We start from the raw sequence: 18,876 nt of genomic DNA on the forward strand, positions 1-18,876 counted from the left end.
TTAGATTCCTATGGCTGGCTTGTTTGTTTGTTTGTTTTCCTTTCCCACATTAGAGTATAGACCTTCCATTTGTGTATTCCATTTGTATGTCCTGCCTCACTGACCGTGTGTGTGTGTGTGTGTGTGTGTGTGTGTGTGTGTGTGTGTGTGTGTGTGTGTGTATGTGTGCGCGTGCACACGCGCTAGGATCTACTTACAGTATGATCTACCCATCACTGTGATCCTCACCCCCGGCAAGTTCCATGTCTCTGAACACTGCCATCAGATTAGAGGATTGTGTTGGAGGAACTGAAAGTGAGTGGCTCGTACACCCTGGAAGAAGAGTGGGTTTTGGTGGTGGTGATGGTGGTAATGGTGGTAATGGTGGTTCTGCTGTTATTGTTTGTTGGTTTTTTGTTTTAGTGGAAGTCCATTTCTGCATGGTGTGAATATTTGCAATTGCTACTTCCTAGTCTATCTGTAGAGCAGGAGAGCAGTTTTCTGGCTGTTGGTAGGCTGCCTTTGTATAGCAGCCTTAGAGTGGCAAGGGCACTTACAGCTTTCTTGACTTCTCAGTAAATGGCTGCAACCACCAGTACGTTATGTCGCCCTTGATTGTCAGGGCAAGGCCTTGAGCTTTACAGCACTCCCATTGAGGGGAGTGTTTATTCCTCCCTCCTCTGTCCTCTGCTTCTGTCTAACCCTCGCTTGCTTTTATGTAGGCGAAGTTTTGAACTTCTTCCTTACCTGGGATGCTTATCTAAACAGAGTTAGGTGGTGCTGAGACCTGGGCAACTGTTTCCTTTTGAGTGCATAAAAACTTTGAAGATGGTCTTTTCTGATATTTTTTTTTCTCTTTTCTTTTTGTATTCATTTCTTTTAACAGAAGAATGAAATTGCAGAAACAAAAGTACAAGTAGTTTTTGCAAAAGTCTGAATACGTGGGCCTACATAACCTGGCAAAATCATTAGACGTTAAGTGGCCATCTAAGCTCTCGTGGGTATTCAGGTGACACTGTTGTTACAGTAGAAGTCATTTCGTTCTGAATGTGAAGCAGGCATCGGTGCAAGCCGTGGGTCCTACTCCATATGGACATGTGGCAATGATGGAAGAGAATGCCCAGGACCTCTTGTGAACTCTGCTAAGACTGTAACCTCTCCTCCTAGATCCAGTCACCAGGCAGCCACTTCCTGGAATAACAAGGGCCTGGTGGTCTCTCTTTCAAGCTTACACCATAAATCTACTAAGAGAGAAGGAAGGAAACGGGGAGGGAGGCAGCAAGGGAGAAAGGATGAGTAGCAAGAGACTACACGAGTAGTATCGCTGATAATTTATATAACTTAGGGGACTGACTCCATTTGTTTGTAAAAAGCCTTCAAGGTTCTCTCTCTGAATTTACGCCTCACACTTACAAAGGGTATTTGGCAAAGTCTCTCCTCTCTCTAACCTGAAGCCAGCTGCTGGGTCTGAGCCTTTATTTATTCACACTTCTCACAAGGATCAGAAACTAAGAGTGGACAGCTGAAGGCTCCCTGTAGGAGAATGACAGCCAGAAGAGCAACACAGACTTCCTACCAGTGGGCTTATACTAACTTTGCAATTAAATAAATTCAATCCAAGTTTTCAACTCAAGCTACTGTCCTCTCTTAGTATCTGAACCAGCTAGGAAACTATAAGCCATCGATGTTCTCTTCAGATCTGAATCAAAGGCTGACCTCAAAGCCTATGTCCTCCATGAAGTCCCCAGGAACATCAGCCACCACCAGCCTGTCCCTGTCCCTGTCTGGACAGTGAGTGAGACTGGAGGAAAATCACAATGTTTACAGTTATGGCGTTATGTCTCTGTGCAAGAAGCTCCCAGCCAAGTGCTGAGCATGTGGCTTCTCTACCTAGGCCACGTGGCAGCACTGTTATCATAGACGAGGCAACTGAAGTTCCGGGTAGGGAAGTGCCAAGGTGATGTGGTTAGCAAAGGGCAAAGCTAGAGTCCAGATGTAGACTGTTAACAGATGAGGACCTCTGAGCTGTCATATCCCTCATTCGTGTACTACGATTTTGTTACTCTTAGTAACGACATCTTCACCTTCTTTTCCTTGTTTCTAGATCCTCTGAGTTGTATAACTTTACACTTGTACGCTTGTGCTTCCAAACACATCCATCATGACCGAGTAAGCTTCTTGTCCATACTGTATTTCAGTGAGCACAACATAGTCCCAGACATAGATCTGTGAGCAGAGTTCACGGGGCTGTGCTGGATTGAGATGGGAAGTACTGAGAGAGAAAGAGAGAAACAGAAAGAAAGACAGACAGACAGACAGACAGACATAAGGACCTAGAAAACCATACTGTGATGGTAATAGCCATGTCCAGAGAGAGCTAGAGCCAAGGAGAGGTCCTTGAACAGAGATAACAGCCAAATAAAGTAAGCATGTGTGGAAAAGTGTCTGTAGCAGAAGGGAGACAGACAGACAGAGCGCATGCACATGTGTGTTCATGTCTGCCTGTCTGTCTGTCTGTCTGTCTGACCAAATCACATTGTAGTTTGGCAAGGCTAAGCTTTGAATAGGAAGGAGGTAGACAGCAGAAGGTTGGGTGGGCAACAGAAGAACGTCAAGTCTCCATTCTTGAGAGACGTATAGCTAAAGGTATCAATCGAAAAGGATTTAGAGATACTTTGGAAGCCAATTACCTGTGGTATGTGAGCTTCATTAGTTCACTCGTTGCAAGCTAGGAGGAAAGGGGTGAGCCGGGGGAGAGGTTGGAAGTAGTTGCAAGACCAGTGAACAAACTTAGTGCTACTGATCATCTAGGAAGGAGCTTATGTCGTAGGTGCTACCACAGTGACAGCAAAGTAAGTGGAAGGTGTTGGGGTTACAAAGGCAATGAGACATTGTTTTTTAAAGATTATAGGTAACTCAAGGTAGACACAATTAGTTTATACCATAGGGTCAGTACCTACAGGCAGGCTGTGTTCTGGTTCTGTTTAGTATTGTAGGGGGTTTTGGTTTTTTTTTTTAAAGACACAACTTTTTTTTTCCTGGAAGCTTTTTACAGGGGTCCATAGATAATATCTTAGAAGAAGCTAAAGTAGACTAACTAAGGTGAGTGAGTGCCAGGAAGTGGGGAGATGAAGAAGTATCCTGCAGGTGGGTGTGTGCCATCCTGGAGACTTCTCCATGTGGCAAAGCGAGCTGGTCCCCAGGCACCATGACGTGACACCATATCCTAAACAGCCTGGTTGCTGTGTGGAGCTGGGGACAGGAAAGGTATGTATGGTTGGAGGGAGGAACTCTGAATAGGAAGCAAAACAGAGCAGCATTGTGGAGAAGGCCATGAGTAGAAAGGCAGGGAGACTAAATGTTAGGAACCAAGCTCATCCCCTGAGCCGCCATAGCTGGCCCTGGGTTTCCTCATTTTACCCATCTGGGTCTGGCGGTCTCCGGAGCTGCTACCGTGAGAGGCCTGAGAGAGATGGTTCGTAAGTTAAGTCCCCTTCTGGCTTGAGGATTCTGGCTCTAAGAATATCTTTTCCATATCAGTTCTTTGGAATGAATCTCCCTTTCAGCTCGTGGAAACAGTTTTAGGCTGTTTGGAGTCATTAAAGTAACACTAAGAAAGACACGAGGAGTAATCAGTCGAATTGTGAATATCTCCCATAATGTCGTTTGTGCGACAATCTGCTAAAAAAAATAAAGACATAGACTTCAGCTAATAAAAGTAAGAGGTAAATACCAAGCAAATGCTTTTTGAGAATGCTAAGGAACATCACGCCAGCTTTCCAGACGACGAGGCCAGGCTGCTCCCCAGCTGCTGCTCAAGGTGCGTCTGGGCTTTGCGAAGCCTGACACAGCATCCGACAAACACCGTTCTCTGGACACTTTTATTACCCCCTTTTCCTGAAAGTCATAACCTAACACCAGGAAAAGAACTCACAGCGACGTCTCGTTTGTCTCCACCGCTTTGCCTTCTGCATGGAATCTCTCATTCAGCCCTTTTCAGCTAAGGTCTGGAATTATGGGTGAAAAGTGTGTCTTTTAACTTTTTAATTTAGCAGCGCTCACCCGGCCTGAGAAACAATCACACTTAAAGAAAAAAGGAAAAGAAAACCTATTAGCAAAGTACAACCCGAGTTGGTGTTGCTGTTGTTGCTTTTTCCATTATTACAGATTTTTGTCTTGATGTGCCTAAGAATGTGGCAGAAATGAAAGTCTGTCTCCTTGGAGGTTCCTAAAAAATGATTTGCCTTCCTCCAGAAAGCTTCAAGCATTTGACAGCTTCCCACATGATAGTTCATCTCTAGCACACAGAGGTCATTTTACCAGGTAGCCTTTGACAAGGCTGTGAGCAGAGAAGAGCCAGCCCTTCAGATGCAGCTGCATCCTACTTTATACAGATGTAAAGTTTTATGATCATCAAAATCAGATCACAAACACAAACTTGTTTCAAGTTGAGATTGGTGAATCTCTTTCTTCAGGTATGGGAGGTAGTGATGGGGTAGGGGGTGTTTTGTTTGAGCTACGTGAGTCTAATTCAGTCTGACCTTACCAGCAGAAGTGACAGAGACCAGCCATGCACTCAGCCATGCACTGATAAACAGAGGCCTGGCTGTCACAAAAGGTGTTCAACCTTGGGTTCCTGGCTCTGCTGTGAGACTTCCTAAGGATATAGTTCGTACTTAGGTCACTGCTTATTGCTATAAGGTGACCTTTTATATCAGTCATCAAAATAATGGCAAGTTTCAGTTAGGTCAAATATATTTTCTTTATAATTTCACAGAACAGTCTCTGCACCCTCTGGACATTCCGCAAAGGCCAGTCAGTCCATCTGCAGCCTTTACTCGTTACTGTTCATGTGCACACTTTTCTGGGTGTTTTCTCCTATGTTCATGGTTTGGGATCTGCATAGCACAGATAATCCACCAAATTAACAAAGTGGCTGTCCTCATCCTGCGATGTTAAGAAATCTGACTTTCACCTGCCACAGATCAAGACAGAATTTTGTCCTTAGGTATCATTACATGTGTAGCAGTCATTTAAGTCTTGAGCTGTTAGTCCATCCCCCTGAGACCTGTTAGCATTCTACAACCCAAGGGAAAACTCTTGGCTGAGAGGAAACACTTAGAACCATCTAGTAGCTTGTCTACCAGCCTCCATTCTGACTGGCTAGGGCCAGTGCTGTAACCCCCTGCTTAAACATCCCATGTGTCCTATCTACACATCAGACTCCTACAAGAGTACTTCCTTAAAGTTATTAGAATCTTTTATTAAAGGCGTTCAAGGGCTCGATGAGCTAAGACAGACCGGGAATCCTTTTTGATGTGGTACCAGATTCCTTTCTCATGATTCTGGGACACGGACTCAGACTGTGCCCTGTTCTTGTTGAACACATGCGGGCACAGCGGATGTTGACTGACCTTGCAGCTCCATGCCTAGGCTTCAGACATAAGAAGGGAAGAACAGGAACTTGGAGGGAAGCTTGCAAGAAACTCAGTGCAGGGACTCATCGGAAGACCTGCTAAGACCTCCTCCGTTCAGAGTGGTTGGCCGGATCAGTCAGTACCCAGCAAGCCAGCCAGAGAAGTACTGGGCAGGAATTGCTGGATCCACTAGGCTTTAAACATATCCAATAAATTTCTGTAGCTCTGTATCCACAAAGCTGGATTCTAGAGGAATGTTAGAACTTTATTTTAAAGTAGAGGTTTGAATAGCTAAAAAAATTAAGAAGCAGTGTGATGTGACCCAGTGGTTTTGAGGAATCCTGCCTTTATTTAGGTCACTCATGCCAATATTAAATGGGCCTGTTTCAGTGTCTTATAAGCAGCATACCACTCTCTGAAGTTGTCTACAAAAATCAACCTGAGGTAACTTTGATTGTATCTTGTTATATAGATACATATTTGTATAGATACCTATGAGTATAACTTGCTCCTGGAACACAGGCTCAAGAGGAAAGGTAGAAATAGCCATCATGTGACTTTGTGCTCACACAGTCTAACAGCTGTTAGCAAAGGCAACCGGCTACTCTGAGGAAGAATGTGGTTTCCAGTAGGACTGGGTAGGGTGAGGCATCGCATCCTATTTGCCTCTGGATGAATGGCCTCTCTCTGTGTGAGCCTTCATCGTGGTGTGAGTTGGATGCAGATAGTGATGCATTGTCTAACAGGGTGGTAAGGAAAACTCAGCAGTGTGCCTGTATTGGCTAGGGTAGCAGGAGTTACCATTCAGGCCACAGTCTCTCTGTGGCTTTCCACTGTGTCACCGCACAGTCTAGTATGAGGGGGGTACTTGTTATCCCAAGATCCTGATATTTTCTATCTTATTGTATGCTCTCTGGATCCTTAGGGCCTGCTTTGTTCAGCTATTTTTTTATTAGATATTTTCTTTATTTACATTTCAAATGTGTCCCCTTTCCTGGTTTCCCCTCCAAAAACCCCCCATCCCATCCCCTCTCCCCCTGCTCACCAACCCACCCACTCCCACTCTCTGGCCCTGGCATTACCCTACACTGGGGCATAGAGCTTTCACAGCACCAAGAGGCTCTCCTCCCATTGATGACCAACAAGGCCATCCTCTGCTACATATGCTGCTGGAGCCATGAGTCCCACCATCTGTCTTCTTTGGTTGGTGGTTTAGTCCCTGAAAGCTCTGGGGATACTGGTTAGTTCATACTGTTGTTCCTCCTACGGGACTGCAAGCCTCTGCAGCTCCTTGGGTCCTTTCTCTAGCACACTCAAACCGGGGCTATTTCATGGAGAAACCAAAACTAGAAATGGTGCTTATCATTATTTGTACCCCATTCCCAAGATTGAGGACCTAGTCAGACCCAACCGCAGACACAGCTGTGAGGTATGATGCTGCCCTTTGCCCTAGTAGAGGAAGGCTCAGGTGGTGCTCACCTGTAGATTCTGCCACAGTCGTCAAAGGCACCTGCCCAGTGCCTGGCCCAAAGGAAATAGATCAGTTTGTTTGTTTGTTTTGTTTTGTTTTTATTTTTTTTAACAATTTCCAGAAGCCACCTTGAACAACTACAGTAATGCTTGCCATTAGGACAGCAACTCATACCACAAAAGCCTCAACTCATCTTTCATGGGAGAGTCATTTTTTTCTTAGAGATTGATCTATTTTTGTTTTGTGTTTTCATGTATGCAGTACCCATGGAGGCCAGAAGAGGGCATGGGATCACCTGGAACTGGAGTAGCAAAGTTGTGAGCTTCCTAGTAGGTGCTGGGAACCGAATCCCAGTCCTCTGTAAAACCAGCCTGTGTTCTTAATCACTGAGCCATCTCTCTAGCCCTAGGACAGCTATTTTTCCACAAAATAGTAAAAACATAAATCACGAAAGAAAACTAAGCAAAATACAAAGTTGGAGCCAAAACAAACATACCAATTGTGGGAGGCCCTTTCCTCTAGCCCATGACTATATCCATACCTTGTATACATAGAAAGGAGGTGTTCTGAGTTTGGGCTGTTTTACAAAAAGTAAAATAATAATTTGAATATGATAGCCACCCATTTGACCCTCCAAAAATTATAAAATTAGTTACAGGGAGGAAAGATGTGCCTTCTCATAAGATTTTGTCTTTAACAACAAGAACAACAAACTGTTTAGGAAAAAAAACAAGTTGAGAAAGCTCAAAACAGAAAAAAAAAGTGATCTGTTATAAGTTCCACATTCAAATCCCAGCTGTTAAAAAAAAAAAAAAGCCATATATTTCACATATATTTCAATTCCATTTATAACCGCAGCCATATTTGAATAGCAACTCAGGACACTCCCTGGACTTAAGACCCTATAGTGTTTATTCTGAACATCTTCGAGGACAGTTCTCATTTCCCAATTTTTAAAAGATTTAGGGAACAAAGTGTTGGCCAACTTGTTCGCAACTTCATGGTCAGAAAATAAAAAGAAGGTGAGATGTGGAACAAAAAAAGCGGTAACCCCAAAACCAGTGTCTCCAGTCACCATCCAAATGAGTGAGCTGGCATTGATCAGTAGACTCCAGGACCCAGTGGTCCATGGATGAACATCAGCTCCCTTTATCCCCTAATGACATTGGAGGAAAATATACCAGGCCTGTGCCTGCCTCGAGTCTTTTGGCCTGAGAACCATGGCTCTTTGTTCAAAGCACACACAAGCCGCTGCTCCCATCTCTCCTCTTCCTCTCCTTTCCTGCTTTGTTTCACCTCTGCCTCCAACTCCACCTCCACCCCCACCCTGCCCCATAGCAGGGTAGAAAGTGCTAATTTTACTTTGTTTCCTGTTCTTCATGAGAAAGTAAGGGGACTCAGGCGACTCTGCACCCAGTTGGGGTGCTAGATGCCTTGGCAGAAACAGACAATTTCTCAGGAAGACTAGCTGATCTCAACGTTTGTGCATAGGACTGCAAATACCTAAGGTTTTGCAGCCGGTACCACATTCTTGACAGTGGCTCCCTAATTCCTTCCAAGCCTGGCAGATCTGACCGGGAGGGCTTCTGCTATTTACTACGAAGTCTATTGGATAACACCTTTGGCACACACCTCTGAAACTTACAATGTGGTACTTGAAGTTGTTAAAGAAAACTGTGTGACTGCTGATCTTTGCAATATGGTTCCTGTTTGCACAGAGACTGACAGTGATCTGTAACAAAAGCCTCGATCGGGAGGTGTGATGAGGGCTGTATCGTGGCCCATACAGTTGCCAAGGAAGTGTTCGCCCACACCTGCTGCTTCTGAGATGGGTCCAGGATGCTCTCCTCCCCAAGGGAGGACAGAAGCGACATGAAATAAAAAACCCAATGGAAGTCCAGATCTTAGAAAGCCAATTAATTGTACGTCTACTTGTGCAAATGTCAGTGAGTAATTAGAGTGTCAATTTGTCTTGATACTTTTAAAGTTTAATGGACCTTCGAAAGGCATGGTTTTTGGTTTGTTATTTGTTTTCTTTCTTTACTGTCTGCCTCACCAAATTACAACTCCTGTACTTGAATGCATAGGCTCTGACTGGCTCCTCAAATTAAAAATATATTTAAAAAAAAAAAAAAACTCATCTGGTTTGGGTCCCTGATAGTCTCTCCAGTAATTCAACTCCTGGATTACACTCGCCAGATGCCAGTGTCTTCTGATGCTGTTTCTACATAGCCAGATCCCTGGGGCTTAGCATTTGCGAGTGTGCAGGCCTGTTTCTGCTTCGAAGGCCCTGCTATCTATCATCCTCGATGTCAATTGCAGAAATTCTGATACATTTTAGAAACATCACCTTCCCATGTTCCCCCACATTGACACCACACCCGTTTGCACATTTCTGTAAATGCTTTCCAACATTCCCTGCCAGGTACGCTTACAGCATCTACCTCTTCTGACGGAGGTCTCTTTAATTCCCTATCCTTGGAGGCTTCTCTTGCATTAGTCTCGGATTCATTAGTAGCTAGGCACTTGGTGTCTAGCTTTCTTGGCAGTGGTACAAGCTGAAGTCTCAGCTACACTTATGCCATATGGTCTCATGGCATAAGCCATGTGATTTCTAAGAACGGGGAACTCGGAGCGCCTTTCCAGTCTCCGTTAAAGATTGATAGTTCAGGATCTGCAGCGTGTGTCAGCGTGGTGCTGCCTCATGTCTATTTACCCGAAGTGTTTTGAGGAATGCGGCTTCCGTTTTTGAAGACATACTGGTAAAATATGGAGCAGGACGGCCCCCTTCTCTCCAAACGGTGTTACATCCTTCTGGAGACAAGACTGAGAAACCACACAGCCACTTCTGAGCATCATGGGAGCTTCGTCGTAGCTGTTCTTCTCAAGCCAGACCCTGGCACAGGGCTGCCTGCTGGAGCAGAAAGAGATTTAAGGAGATAAACTGGTGGCATTTTTTAAAGAGTCCCGTTCCTTGACATCAGCCCCTGGCGTGGCAGTGACGTGGAGTCTATAGTTACTGTGTTCTGGGAAGGCAGATGTCTTAGACTTTATGTGTGTGTGGCCAATGCCACAAAGTCAGTGTAGGCTCTTAGTGCATACTGTCAGTGTCTGCGTCTGGGCTCCCATCTCTGAAGAATGAAGCCCTTGTCTACAAAGCGTGTGCATCTTATCTCTCCCCTTACAGGCCCGAGCTGATGGAGTAATTCTCCATCAAAGCTTCTGTGTTGAAATTCCTAAGAGAACTTTTTGATGATTCAGTGTATCGGCATGTTCCACTCATCTTCATATCTACAGTGATATCAGAGACACACTTAATAAGTTGCAGCTCTCAAGTAAGTTGCTACAGTCAGGCCTAAAAGGCTTTTTTTCGGGCACTTCCAGAGGCCTACTTCCCTTATCTCCTTAGTTTCAGGGCCTTCTAGAGAGCAAATGGCTGATGCTTGTCCAAAGGGACAGGATTTCCTATCTGGTGCTTTTGTTCCCCAGAAAGAAGAGAAAATGAAAACAGTTGTCTTCCCCTAGAGATTGAATCTGAAGCAAACTGAAGCTCTATGTATCTCTCATGCCAACTCTCCCCCTCCCCCATAGGCTGTCTCATATAGAGCAGTGTGGCTACTAAACAGCAGTGGTTTGTGTGAGAGGGAGGACACATCTCCCATACACAGATCAGACTGCAGAGGTGAAGGATCAGCTGTGGTGTACTTGAGGAGTTTCCAGGGTGACTTGCCAGTCCTCCCTCTACAATAATTTCTGCCTCCCTGAAAAGTGAAGAACCTCTGAATGCAAGTGTATAGGCTCTCGTTTGTCACCTAGCCTTTTCCTTATTCCAAACAAGAATCTCTACTTTTCATTTGAAGAATCCTAGGTTAAGTCTCTGTTTGCAGGCCAGGCTTAGAACCAACACCTTAAAAGGTGTGTAGCTTCCCCTGTCCTAGTTAATACTTTCAAAAATGAATTAATACTCTGTGTTCTGGGACCTCGTTTTCCATTTCTCTCTGTGTTCTACATTTTCGTTCTTCCTGTAGATACAGCCAGGTTGGGCTTTAAAATATTCTCTTAATTAAATCTGTTCTGAGTGTTTTATGAGTTTTAGAACTTCTACTTTAGAATAGAAGCCAAATCAGGAAGCAATGGGTGAACGCACAAAGTCAGCCAGTGAGTCAAAAGCCAACTCGAGAACAAAGTACTTGATCTTTCTTCCTCGGTGCACTGAGAAACTCAAAGGATGTGTCCCATGTTGTCCCAGATGAGAGGCTCCTCACAGGCCAGTGTCTTAAAAGAATAGAGAAGCAAGTATGATAGTGATGTTTTATATTTCCTTCCATTACTGATGTTTTGCAGCTAGGATGGAAATCTCTTACTGGTTGGGCCATAAAAGTACAAGCTTATAGAAGGAAAAGATTTTCCTACAACCGTGTAGATATTGTTAAAACCATTTAATAGTACTATAATCTAATGGTAGACTATAGTTTTCTAGGTCCTTTTTCTATTGTGTTCTCATAGTCTATGAATCGTATCAACTCTTGCATGCACTAGTGGCTTTGCTAATTGGTAAATCCCATGCTCTGGAAGTGCCTGTGATCCTTCCCATACACATGCAGCCCACCTTCCCAGAGTGTTCATCCTGTGCCCTGGCAGCCCATAAGCCCTTTTAAAGCCTGGTTGTCTGTTCACAGCACAGTGCCTGGTACACAGTGAGAATGTCAGCAGACTGGATAAATAAAAAGAGAGATGTCCTGCTTGTCTCTAAGGACACCTTGCCTTGATAGAGCTTGGTGTGACTACTTCTGTGCTCCAGCATCTTTGTCCAAAGGGCAAGGGCAAATCAGAGAAGAGAAGACTACAGTCCTCGCCTCTTCTTCTTAGTAGTTGGTTCAGTGAGCCCTCACTGAGCATCTGGTCCACATGGGCCCTGCTCTAGATGTGGGGTTAGCCAAGAGAGTGCAAGGGCATGCTTTGTGAAAAGCTCTCTGAGACCCAAAATCTGCCTTCATTCTGGAAAACGCACGTCCCAGTAGGGGGATGGAAAAAGAATCAAAGGAGGTGCAGACATGGGCTGAGTAAGCCATCTGTGCTTGAGGGAAAGGACATCAAAGAAAGGGGGCAGATGAGAGCAGAAAGAGTTCCTGAATGAGTCTGTTGGGTCAGTAGCAACTGAGGCACAAAAATTAGTCATGGCATGCTGGGGAAAATAGCAAGTACTCTGGGACACTGGGTCCCTGAGTAGTGGGCCAAAGGCTTTTGGCTAGGGGTGATTTTCTTCGTGCTTGCTTCCCAAGTTAGATTGCCAGTCATGGGAGGGCAGAGTCTCCATCTTCCTCTTTTGTGTGTGTGTGTGTCTATTGGAAGTTTCCCTCCAGGGAGGCAATCAGGAATGTTGACAGATTTCCTGACTGCTCTACACACTGTAGAGGGAATCCTCATTCCTGTGTCCTGGCCACTCACTGGTGTCGAGACATAATCTGAAGGATCAGAAACACGAAGAAGAAAGGACAAGAAAAAAAAGGATAAAGACGAAAAGTTCATGTTGTATAAATCCTCTGGAGCTGTGGGTTTGTGAGGAGTGATCGTGTGTGTGTGTGTGTGTGTGTGTGTGTGTGTGTGGTATCAGTGGTTGCCATGAAGAACTAGAGAAGGAGATCTAGTTGTGTCTAGAGCATAGGAAGTGGCATTGGAGTTGGGTTTTCAGCAAGACTGTTTCTAGTAGTGTTGCTGGAGGAGGGGGAAGGTGCCAGCACTTTTCTAAGCACTTTATATATCTGCAAATGAACTCTGGAAGGTAGGTATTATTCTTTTATTTTTAGGTATTATAATAATTATTATTATGACCTAATTTAGAACCAAAGGCTTAGAGCAGTTAAGGAACTTACCCAAAATCAAACATCTAGTAAGTAATAAAGTGGGAACTTAAGTATAGATGGCTTGACCTCTAATCCAGTTAACTACGACAGTGGACCACCACCCACAGGAAGTCAGGGAGAGGGCCCTAAAACAAGTGCCTCAAACACAGAACACAGGGTTGATGAAAATAGTCAGATTTGAGGGATTGACTGTACTCCACTTGGCTGGAATGTTAGAAGTGCAAGAACTTCGTGAAAGATGGCCACCCTGTTGTGTAGTATAGACCCAAGGCTCATCTTTCAAATCCTTTCCATCATTGACTAGTAAATACCAGATGGTATTTTACTGGATTTTCCTACTTGTGTAGTCTATCTTTCATCACTAAAATATAAGGGCCAGGAGTTTGGAGTCATTCTGCTTTCTTACCTGCTGTGTTGTGAGCTTTCTGTAGGATATCTAGCATTAAAGCCAAGTCATCCAGGGGTCCACATATAGCCTTAGGACTACTAAGCTCATTGAAGCTTGCTTTGAATGCTACCTCTTTCTGCCTCCACCTCTCAAAGGCTAGTCTTATGGGCTGGTACAATGATAGCAGGCTGTCTTTTACTGTGTGTGTAATCATTGCTCTTTGACTGAGACCCACTGCTTTGTTGTTGAGACTATTTTAGCATGTCCCATACAGACCAACTATGCACTCACCCCATCTCATCTCCCGCTCTACAGTTTTGATAGGGTCTTTAACCTTGCTAAACCTCGGAGTCCTTTTGAAATGAGAGTAGAAGCCCTTTCCTGAATGGACATGAGGGTCTATGAGTTCATAATCCAGCACTGGTGTTTAGGCTTGATATTTGGATTTCCCGATGGACTTCTTGGAAAGAAAGACAGACACTAGTTCTCTCGAGTTTAGTTAGAGTCCTACAGCTAACTTGTCTCTAGCATTGCCCCCTTTAGACTTCACTCCACCATCATGGAGGATGATTTTTGGAATGTTGTGAAAGTTGATTGTGTGACATCTGATATGTAGAATATAGAACTGGGCCATTTAGTTAAAATCTCATTTCCCTGCGACACCAAGAGGGGTACAAACTATGAACTACAGAAGAGGAGAATCGCATCTGATACAAAGCTGTCCCAAGCATCATTTGCTTTAAATAACAAGGCAATTGATCAGCCTGCTGGATTTGCTAAAAGTACTTTCCTCTTTTTAAGATTTATTTTTCCTTCCTGCGGTATGTAACACCTGTTCCTAGAATACATTTCAATTGAGTTTCTTACATTGAAATGACTCTATTAAAACTAGAGTCTATACTCCACAGTGAGAATGTTCTCAAATACTTTTAAGCCCCTAAAATAGTAGGACTATCTCAAGACATGCCTCGGACGGTGGGTGGGAAGGATTGGGGAGGGCTTGGTGTGCTCTGTTATGTGGTTATGGCCAGCAAAGCTATGACTACATACTAGTGCTCAACCCCACACAGGCATGCTGCCTTGCTCATGTCTGTCTGGCCCGATACTTCTTTCTACAAAGACTTGCAAGTGACTTCATAAGAAAATAGTGACCAAAAATCAAAACAAAAGATCAGGATCAGGACATAACACATTCCCACCATGTATATGTGTGTGTGTGTGTGTGTGTGTGTGTGTGTGTGTGTGTGTGTGTGTGTGTGTGTTTTATTGTTTTACTGGACATTAAACCCAAGGGCCCTGCTTCCTGGGCTAGGCTTTTCTGTGGACCCATATTCCTAGCCCCGGAAAGACGTCATAATAACATCAACTTTGGAAGGCCAGTCACTACTCCAGTTGAGTTTCATGTTTAGTGCCCTGAATTCGGGCGAAATGAAAGAGCCAAAGAATCACGATCTCTGAAGTCCTTCTCTTTATAGGAAAAGAGAGTAGATTTGTCTTCAAAGGAAAATAAAAGCACAATTCTAACAGTTTTTCTTCCCATGGGAGACACTGAGTAATCTATTGACAAAATCCCATATTCAGTATAGTTTTGGGTCTTTTTTTTTTAGTTAGGCACAAATTAATGTTAGACTTGATATAAAACATAAGCCATAGTGGGGAGAAATTCAACAAGATGAACATCACCAAAATTAGTAGGCACGGTAATTGTATCACTTGGCCAATAAGCAAATGAAAAGGTGCTGAACATCAGGTGTCATCAGAGAAATGCCAAGTTCATACCACAGCACAGTATGTAAGAGAATGGGTAGGGGTTTAAAAGCCTGGCCCCAGATAGTTATGGGATGCATGACAACTGGAACATGTATGCATTTCTGGTGGGAATGCATGTGGAGTCGCTCCGAACTGAGCAGAATGAAGATCCAATCATTAAAATGCCATAGAGTAAAGTGGCTGTGTAGCCTTCGGCAAGCTGAAACTGACCTCATAAGAAGACCATGCAACACCCTATAAAGAAAGATCCCTTTGAATGATCTCTTCTAAACCTCCATTCTTGGAAAAGGCAGTCTGACAAATCAGAGGTTAGGGGGTTTAACTTCCTGCTTGAGGACTGAAGAATCCTGAGGGACTTGGAGTTGCCTGAAAGGTCGCCCACTCACCTTCCAGAAATGGGCACATTATTGTACTTTAAATGTTCTTGGTTAGCCTAAAATTTAAATTTCCAAAATGTTTATACAAGATAAAAGCCTATGTTTCTTAACTGAGATGATTTCAAAGCATCCACAGTTGTTTCTGTCAGGAGTCGATACCATTATGGAGACTTATCGGCTACCACTTTCCCATGGGGATGACAAGCACTTGTTGGTCTTTCTGCTGTGCGGTGGGTGAGCATCACATATGTCTGCCTGTAGGGTGTTTTTTTTTTTTTCTTAATCCCCTTCCTACTCTTTGGTATATTTGAAAGTTTATTTTTACTTCAGTATGTTTTTGAGGTCTAAGAAGTATAAGCACATGTCTCAAGTCCAGCAGTTTAGAAGCATCTAAAGAAATGTTCATAATATCCTCTCTCCATTTGCTCTGCAAAGTTGCAACCCAAAGTTATGAGCTTGATGTGGTGACCTCTACACTTTTCTCTGCTCAGATGGTTTCCCCAACTGTTCATGGAGTATGCCAGGTATAATGTTAGTGAGTTCTTGATTAAAACCATATTTATATTTAGTGGCAAGGAAGAGAAAGTTCCCCCTTATTACAGCTGATTATAGCACGCGTGTTTGTTTTGACATGACAGAAGAGAAGGTTTATGTAGTTAGCACTTCAGAATATCATAAAAGTCAAAGACCCACCTGCACACAGAGCCCTCCAAATCCTGAGCCTGACCAGACTTGATAGGAGATGAGAAGTGGGTGTTTTTCTGATGATGTCATATTTCTTTATATTTCAAATCTGTGTTTAGTACAAGTGTAGAGAAGTTTATTAGTTTGGGGACTGACTGCAGTATCAAGTGTGATACATCCTCTATACCAGTGCTTCTCAATCTTCCTAATGCTGTGACCCTTTAATACTGTTCTTCATGTTGTGGTGACCCCTCCCCCCCCAAACCATAAAACTATTTTCATTGCTACTTTATAGCTATAATTTTGCTACTATTATGAATGATAATGTAACACCTGATCTTCCAGATATCTGATATGGAACCCCTGTGAAAGGGTACTTTGACCCCAAAGGGGTGGAGACTCGCAGGTTAAGGACCGCTGCTCCATACCTTTCTCAAAAGGCAATGGTCACATCCCCTTTCCCATGGGAACTCACAAGCAAAGTCGTAGTCTTGTCTGCGGTGATACCTCCTGTGGGTGGTATCCAGAAGTCTAAAGCAAGATGGGTAACTTTGTAAAGAAAGGGGGGGAGGGCTGCCTTATGTGAATGAGCTTCCATGCCGATGATATTTGAGACATTTCTAGATGTTCCAACCTTTCCAGCTATCTCTGGACTACTGTATGCAGAGAACATTTTCGATGTTTATGAGATATCATTAACCCAGAGACTACGATTACAGTGAGGAAATATTAAGTCTGTCTGTCTATTTATCTGGCTGTCCTTTTCTCCATGCCCATTCTCTTCAGTATCCCCACCCCCACCCCCCACAAAAGCCAGATACAAATGCAGGAAGGTTTGCACACCCATGCTTATCTTTCTTTCTTTTTTTTTATGCTTATCTTTCAATGACTTTATTCCTAAACTAGGACACCAATAACTCTAGATACAGTCTGTGTGAGCAAATTGGCCTTGCCACAAGGGATATCTAAGAAAGGCTTTAGTATTCCCATTTCACAGATTCGAAAATAGATGATGTGCGATGTGTACCAACACAGAGAAAAGAGTTCCAAGGCATAGTGGTCACTCAGTAGTTAAGTAAAAAGCAAGTCCCCTGCTGAGAAGCCATACTTCTTGCTAGCCTCACGTGTAAGTAAGTACAGTAACCTGGAAAATCAGTGCTTCATGACATCCAGTTGGTTAATCCCTTCTCTGTCAATCACTTCCATGCAAGCTGAATAGACTATAAATTCACATTTCTGGAGCCACATGGTCAAAATAGCACTTTATATTCAGTGTGAAATTCTTAAAATGAAACCCAGCTGGCAGATGGGAAGAAAACAGAGAGGGGGAATATTGGGTGTGCAAGGGGTTCATGGTTTTTCCAGAGAGCTTTTCTACGCTTTGTGCAGATATTGAATATTTTTTAAGCATGTGTGATGCAGCACAAATGAGTTTCTTTACCCTGGACTGTGTGTCTCATTTGTAATGCTTCATAAAAACCGCAAGAAGCATAAGCAACCCCTCCCTTTGCATTGTCTTGCCTGCAAAGAAATTTTGCTCATTTAGACAACCGCTTTTTCAAGTCTTTCATAAGCGCTAGGTAATAACTTGTGTCTTTTGGTGCTTGAAATAATTCCTTGCCTTAGTAACTTAATTTGCGAGAGTACAAAGCGCTGCCTCAGCTCCTGTCTGTTTCCACCTCTGCGCAGAACTGTTCACTCTCTCCCACTTCACTGTCCATGGCCTTTGCGTTCCTTGGGCTGAGTAGGAAGTATCCTTATGACGGAAAGGTCATCGGCCCTGTCATGAACAAGCAATCCCCAGCCTGAAGCATGATGCTTTCTGTTACTGTTCACTTCCTGTCACTCCCGGCTCCCAGCTGAAGGGTACCAGAGAGCTGTGCAGCCTGTGGCCAGGTTGCTGCAAGTCTGCCATCTGTGGCACTGTATAAGAAGTCAGATACAACTATTTCAGCAGCTGCAAGAGATTTCAGACTTCCCAGATATGTGATGAAAACTCTTGTTGCATTTAACTACTAAGAAATGTGCAGCTTATGGGTGTTGTCGGTCTGGATGAAAAGCTGCAAGTCAAATAAGAAAGAATGCGTTTCTCAAATACAGATTTCTACAGAGCTGCATTTTTTTCTTTTTATGTGAAAGAGTAGATTAAAAGCGGACACCCAGAGCTTGCAGACCTGTTTCCAAAATCCTTTATGCTTAAACGGGATAAAGACAAGGTTTTAAATAACTCCTACATTGAAGATAACATTTGTGAGCACATAGCATTAATGTATGTTTCCATCATATTGGTACCCACCTTGCATGTACTTTAAAAAACTTGATACTATGCACAAACTGGCATTTTCTTATACTGGCATCTAGCAGGTTAAAATTTTAAGCTATATCATAGGATCATCACTTTGCAAATGGGAACATCAATATGAGAAGCTTTTAAGGAAATGTAGACATTTTCAAGTAATAGAAAGTACTAAAATCCCCTGTTACCTAAAGAATTCTAAGTGTGGAAAATGCTGATGCAAGCCATTGGTTAAACACACACACACGCGCGCGCACACACACACACACACACAGGGCAGTTTTCCTCATTGGTATGTGTACTTTATGGTTCTCTTTCTGTTCCTGGGCCCCCCAAAAATAAATATAAGTTCAACTTAGAAAGCACCATTTCAAGGCCAGGCAGCAGTGGTACACAGCTTTAATCTCAGTACTCAAGAGGCAGAGGCAGGGAGATCTCTGTGAGTTCCAGGACAGCCTGGTCTACAGAGTAAGTTCAAGGACAACCAGAGCTACACAGAGAAACCCTATCTCAAAACAAAAGAAAGAAAAGAAAAGAAAACACTATTTCAAATTCATTCAAGATAATTAAACATTTACTAAAGCAATATTCATCTGTGGGACTAGTGTGTGTGTGTGTGTGTGTGTGTGT

General features: G+C 43.5%; 1 protein-coding gene across 3 annotated transcripts in view; it reads left to right on the plus strand.

Annotated features, from left to right (window-relative positions):
* Arl15 (ADP ribosylation factor like GTPase 15) overlaps positions 1-18,876 on the plus strand; it is a 368,073-nt gene that overhangs the window by 330,207 nt on the left and 18,990 nt on the right. The gene's annotated exons all lie outside the window — the stretch shown is intronic.

This window comes from Mastomys coucha, unplaced genomic scaffold, assembly GCF_008632895.1.
Source record: "Mastomys coucha isolate ucsf_1 unplaced genomic scaffold, UCSF_Mcou_1 pScaffold8, whole genome shotgun sequence".
Lineage (NCBI taxonomy): Eukaryota > Metazoa > Chordata > Mammalia > Rodentia > Muridae > Mastomys > Mastomys coucha.